This window comes from Sciurus vulgaris (genome assembly GCF_902686455.1).
Source record: "Sciurus vulgaris genome assembly, chromosome: X".
Taxonomy (NCBI): domain Eukaryota; kingdom Metazoa; phylum Chordata; class Mammalia; order Rodentia; family Sciuridae; genus Sciurus; species Sciurus vulgaris.
Genome location: NC_136471.1, coordinates 95591996 through 95597995, shown reverse-complemented (window position 1 = coordinate 95597995; position 6000 = coordinate 95591996).

The window sequence follows — 6000 nt, the reverse complement described above, 5'->3', positions numbered from 1 at the left end:
GCAATGGAAAGTAGGATGCAGTCTAGCAGATCCTTAAGATTTATCTGATTCTAAGGGGCTGTGCTTTTATCTTCCCGTAGGTCTGTGTGTGTGTGTGTGTGTGTGTGTGTGTGTGTGTGTGTGTGCGCACGCGCGCGCGCGCGCGCACCTGCGTGCTGTAGATTGAACCCAGGGGTGTTAAACCTCTTAGCCACCAGTTCATTTTATTATTATTATTATTATTATTATTATTATTAATTTTGAGATAGGGTCTCACTAAGTTGCTGAGGCTGGCTTTCACCTTGCAATCTCCTGCCTCAGGCTCCCAAATCCCTGGGATTATAGGTGTGTGCCACCATGCTCTGGAGGTTAGGCCATTTTCAAACTGTAGAAGTTACCCTGTGCAGGACTCATGACTGCCATACACAAAAATGCAACTGAAGCAGGACGTGGTAGGCCCAGTTACTCCCTGAGGCAAGCTGGGCAACATAGACCATATCTCAAACAAAAAGAGTGTGAAATGCAGCTGACCATGGTGGTGCACGCATATAATCCCAGTGGCTCAGGAGGCTGAGTCAGGAGGATCCCGAGTTCAAAGCCAGCCTTAGCAACTTGACAAGGTCCTAAGCAACTCAACAAGACACTGTCTCTGAATAAAATATTTAAAAAGGGCTGGGAGCTGGGCACGGTGACACATGGCTGTAATCTCAGCGACTCAGGAGGCTGAGGCAGGAGGATTGTGAGTTCAAAGCCAGCCTCCGCAAAAGTGAGGTGCTAAGAAACTCAGTGAGACCCTGTCTCTAAATAAAATACAAAATAGGACTGGGGATGTGCCTCCAGTGCCCCTGAGTTCAATCCCCAGTATGCAAAAAAAAAAAAAAAAAAAAAAAAAAAAAAAGATGAAAGAGGGCTAGGGTTGTGGCTCAGTATAATCACCCTTGGTTTCAATTCCTGAAAAAAAAAAGTGAGATGCAAATGAATGTTGTCCTGTAGGGATATAACTGATTTATACCCTGTAGATAAAGATGTTTCCAAATATATGGCAAGTTCATTTTGGTCTACCAAGTGGTCTGAATGTCTGTTGTTGTTGCTGCTGCTGCTGCTGTTGTTGTTGTTATTATTATTATTATTATTAATATCAGGGATTGAACTCAGGGATGCTTTACCACTGAGCTAAATCCCCTAATCTTTTTATTTATTTATTTATTTTTTGTTTGTTTCAAAAAAGGGTCTGGTTAAGTCCCTTAGGGCCTCACTTAGTAACTGAGGCTGGCCTTGAAATTGTGATCCTCCTGCCTCAGCCTCCTGGAATAACTGGGATTACAAGCATGTGCCACCACACCCAGGCTGTATGTCTTTAGATTCTCCTTTGAACCTATTGTAACATCTTACCAGTTCCCTCGTTAATAAATGATCTAATTGTAACATTTTACCAGTTCCCTTTTTAATAAATGATCAAAATAATTTTTTTTTGTTTTGTTTTATTTATTTTTGGTGCTGAGGATGGAACCCAGGGCCTCATGAATGCTATGTCAATGCTCTACCACTGAGCCACACCCTCAGCTGAATAAAATCTTTCATGTGTGTTCCCTTTATATTTGCATGAGTTATGATGTTACCATTTTGGAAAGAATCCTTTCCCTGCATCTACCAGCTTATAATACAAATAAGATCACCAAAGAGGGAGGAGAGAATCTTAGCTGAAGTGACCCTTAGGGACTAGGACTGGGACACAGAACTAAACCTAGGCTATTTGGGGTTCTGCTGTGCTCCTGGAAGGAGGGGGCTGTGCCTTGCCTAGGGTGTGGAATTGGGGAACTGTGACACCTCCACCATGGCGATGTGTAATGACCTTCTGTGATGAAGGTCTCCCTGTTGGTTCCTACTGTCTGTGCTGTGCCCTGATTCACATCCAAGACTCGGCAATCTCCCCACCCCGAGGCCATTCTGGCCAGTGGCGGTGTTGAAATACCCGCATTGTCATCCTGGGTTACAGTTCTGGAGACACCTGTGGGAATGGCTTTGTTCTCAGGCAGGTTATTTCAACTGCAGAGTCTCAGCTTCCTTATCAATAACATGCAGATAATTATGGTTCCTGCCTCCTAGTGATGTGGAGAAGATAAATGACATAACAGACCTGCAGCACTTCAAATCACCCAGTACGGAGTAAGCACTCAATATCTATCAGCTGTTAGTCATTATATGTGTTGCCTTTGCAGTACTTCCAGTGGCACATTTTTTTGTTTTTGTTTTGTTTTGAGCTGGGATCTTTCTATGTCGCCCAGGCTGGTCTGGAAATCCACAGCTCAAGCAAATCTCTCACCTCAGCCTTCTGAATAACTGGGACTACTGGTGCATGTCACTGCGCCCAGCATGGAGGCAGTTTTGCTGTTGCTGTTTTTGTACTGGCGATTGAACACAAGGGTGCTTTACCACTGAGTGACATCCCCAGTCTTTATTTTATTTTATTTTTTGGAGGAAGGATCTCACTCAGTTGCAGAGGTTGACCTTGAACTTGTGATGCTCCTGCCTCAGCCTCCCAAGATACTGGGATTATAAGCACACACCAACATACTCAGCATGGCAAATATTTTTGAAAGGCTGCTTGGGACTGATACTGGTGGGGGGACCAGCTGGGGTCCAGGTTCTTGACATGCCGAACAAAATATTAAGCAAGACAGCCAGGTGTGGTAGTGCATGCCTGTATTCCCAGCAACTCAGGAGGCTGAGGCAGGAGGATTGAAGGTTTAAAACCAGCCTCTGCAACTTAGCAAGGTCCTAAGCAACTCAGCGAGAACATGTATTAAAATAAAATATAAAAAGGGCTGGGGATGTGGCTCAGTGGTAGAGCACTTGCCTCATACGTGTAAGGCACTGGGTTTAATCCTCAGTACCACATAAAAATAAATAAAGACATTGTGTCCATCTACAACTAATATATATATATATATATATATATATATATATATTTTTTTTTTTTTTTTTTTTTTTGCAGTGCTAGGGACTGAACACAGAGCCTTGCACTTGCAAGGCAAGCAGTCTACTGACTGAGCTATATCCCCAGCCCACTAAAATATATTTTTAAAAAAAGCTGGGGAGCCAGGAATGTGGCTCAGTGGTTAAGCGCCCTTGGGTTCAATCCCCGGTACAAAAAAAAAAAAAAAAAAGACATAGAAACAACGGGCAGAGCATACATTTATTATGTTGTGAGAAACAGACTGGTCGAGAAGCAGCAAGCAGCACTCGAAGAGGAAAACAAAAACTCCTAATTCGGAGCCCTGATCCACAGTTTCTCACAGTATTTATAGGTTATTTGACGTCATCTTAGACCCATCCTATCATTGGGGCTTTTTCCTCTTTTTTAAAGAAATTCCTAATCTATGCAGCTGAAGGCCTGTGCAGGGTCTCTAACATAAATGATGCTTACAGAACAGATAAGAAGAAACAGCTGTGTTCACAGACATCTATTACGTTTCAGGAGGATGTAGTGAGACTCTTAGGGCAGTTATTGACAATGCAAAAGGTAGCAGCCCATGGTTAACCAGGTTTCCTGGAGAAAGGCTAAGAGAGAGAGGGGAACTGACCCCTTCCCCAGGCACTGGACTCTTACCATAAAGTTTTGTAATTTCATTTCACAACACAGGTCTGGTTTTGCCATCACAATGAAAGTGAAAATAACACCCATGAAGTAGAGCAGGGTGGGTCCAGCAGGAAGTATTGTCTTATATGCTGAGCTATGTCTCATTACCCTCTCTGGATGAACCTGATTGAAGACCTCACCCCATTTTTTTCCCATTGAATATTTTATTTTATTTTTGCTATGAGTGATAGTCCCTCAGTGGCAGGAATTGTCATGGTAATGGGACTTATCAAAAACAGGGACCTGATGACTCCTCTCCTTGTCTTGTACTCCAGTCAGCATTTTTTCGTATCCTGTCTCCGCTATCTTGACGTCTCTAAACTCCTACCTCAGAACCTCTTCCAGATGCTTGCCTAGCAGGACCCAGCTGCTCCATTCTTGGATAAGACACACAAAAAGTTGTCCTGGGTGATGGATGAGATAGGTCAGACCCTGACCAGGGAAAACGTGCCTGTCTTGCTCTCTCTGGAACCCCCATGCTGCCATCCAGCGGTTTCTAGGGCCCATCCAGGAATTAAAGAGGAAGGAGTAAGTACAGAGGTGAATTCCCAATAGGTAACTGTGGGGTGTCCTAGGGTTAAAAGTTGGCTTTTAGGGCCTTGGTTTCTGTATCTGCACGAAGGGCACTTTGGAGTTGTGAATTGCTAAGGACCTTTGCAACCACCTTTTGGGGAAAGAACAGATGGTCTCCACAAGCTTAACACCTGGAAGCTGAAATTCCCCCAGCCCAGGTGCTGCTCTTGGAGACAAAGTTCACCAGACAATAAGGGAAAACATACTCCCCTGCACAGCGTGGGAAGTTACCTAGCAGGTGGAGCAGCAAAGAGCCTGCCTGCCCAAGTTTCTAGGCCAGTGAAGAGGAGGTTTGGATCCAGGCCACTCCTGAGGCCTGACTGGGGAACTTGTGGGGGCCAGGGGATGGATTCAGTGACCTAAAGTCATCCCTTCCTTTCCTAACTCCTGTCTGTGGTATTGGCATGCACTGACCTCAGAGGACCAATCTATGAAATGAGAAGATAACCCCACCTGGGCTGAGATGACAGGAAGGCAGATGTATTCTCCAAGGATGTTTGGGTTTTAAGTGGCAGAAAGACAAGTCAAGCCATCTTAAGGTAGAAGGAAATTACCCAGGTATTATAGTTTAGATATGAGGTGTCCCCTAAAAGCTCCTGTGTCATTGTAGGAATGTTCTCAAGTAAAGTGATCAGATTGTGATGGTGTAATCTAATGAGTCCATCCTAGTTTGAATGGACTGCCTGGGTGGTAACTTTAAAGCAGGTAGGATATGGAGGTAGGTCACTGGGGGCATGCCCAGGAAGGGTTGTTCTTCTGGTGACCCCTTCCTCTTTCACTGCTTCCTGACTCTGCTGTAAGCTGAGCAGCTTCTTGCCCCATGCAACCCCCAGGCCTGTCCCCCACGATGCTCTACTTCATCTTGTGCCTAAAGCAATGGACATGACCCACCATGGACTGAACTTCTGAAACTATGAGCCCCAAATAAACCTTTCCTCCTCCAAGTTGTCCTGGTCAGATATTTTGGTTATGGCAACACAAAGTAACAGACAAACACCAGGTAACAGACAAGGCCTGGGGCCAGGTGAGCTCTAGATGTGCATACCTTGTCCAAGCACTCCACCTGTCTCTGGGAAGGGGGATTTGCTTTGCCTTTGACATCCTGGCCCTCAGTTCTCCAGGTAGGGCTGCCTCACCTACCCCTTAACAGCCAGGAGAACCAATCACGGAGAAGTTTCATTATCTTCAGTTCCAGCTTTAGGTCATGTGGCCTGACTTGGGTCACATGCACATTCCTGATCCTGTAGTCAGGATGACAAATTACTCTGATTGGCAAGACTAATCATGGGTCCATGCCTGTAGCTTTGGATGGAAGTTCAGGGGCATTCCAAACCCAGAAGAACTGCATATGCTGAGCAGAGTGAAGTATGTCATCAAAAGAAAATGGAGGGCTGGGGATATAGCTCAGTTGGTAGAGTGCTCACCTTGCACGCACAAGGCCCTGGTTTCAATCCCCAGCACAACCAAAGGAAAAAAAAAAAATGGAGGTCTGGGTTGTAGCTCAGTGGCAGAGCATTTTCCCAGGATACATGAAGCCCTGGGTTCAATTTCCAGCACCAAAAAAAAAAAAAATGGTGGCACATGGCTTTAATCCCAACTACTCAGGAGCCTGAGGCAGGAGGATCACAGTTCAAGGCATCACAGTTGAAGGCTAGTCTGGGAATTTAGTGAGACCCGGTCTCACTAAATAAAGTAAAAAGGACTGGAGTGTAGATCAGTGGTAGAGTGCTTGCCTAGTATGTTCAAGACCCTGGGTTCCATTCCTTGAACCAGGAAAAAAAAATGTGGGGTGTGGTTCAGTGTTAGGA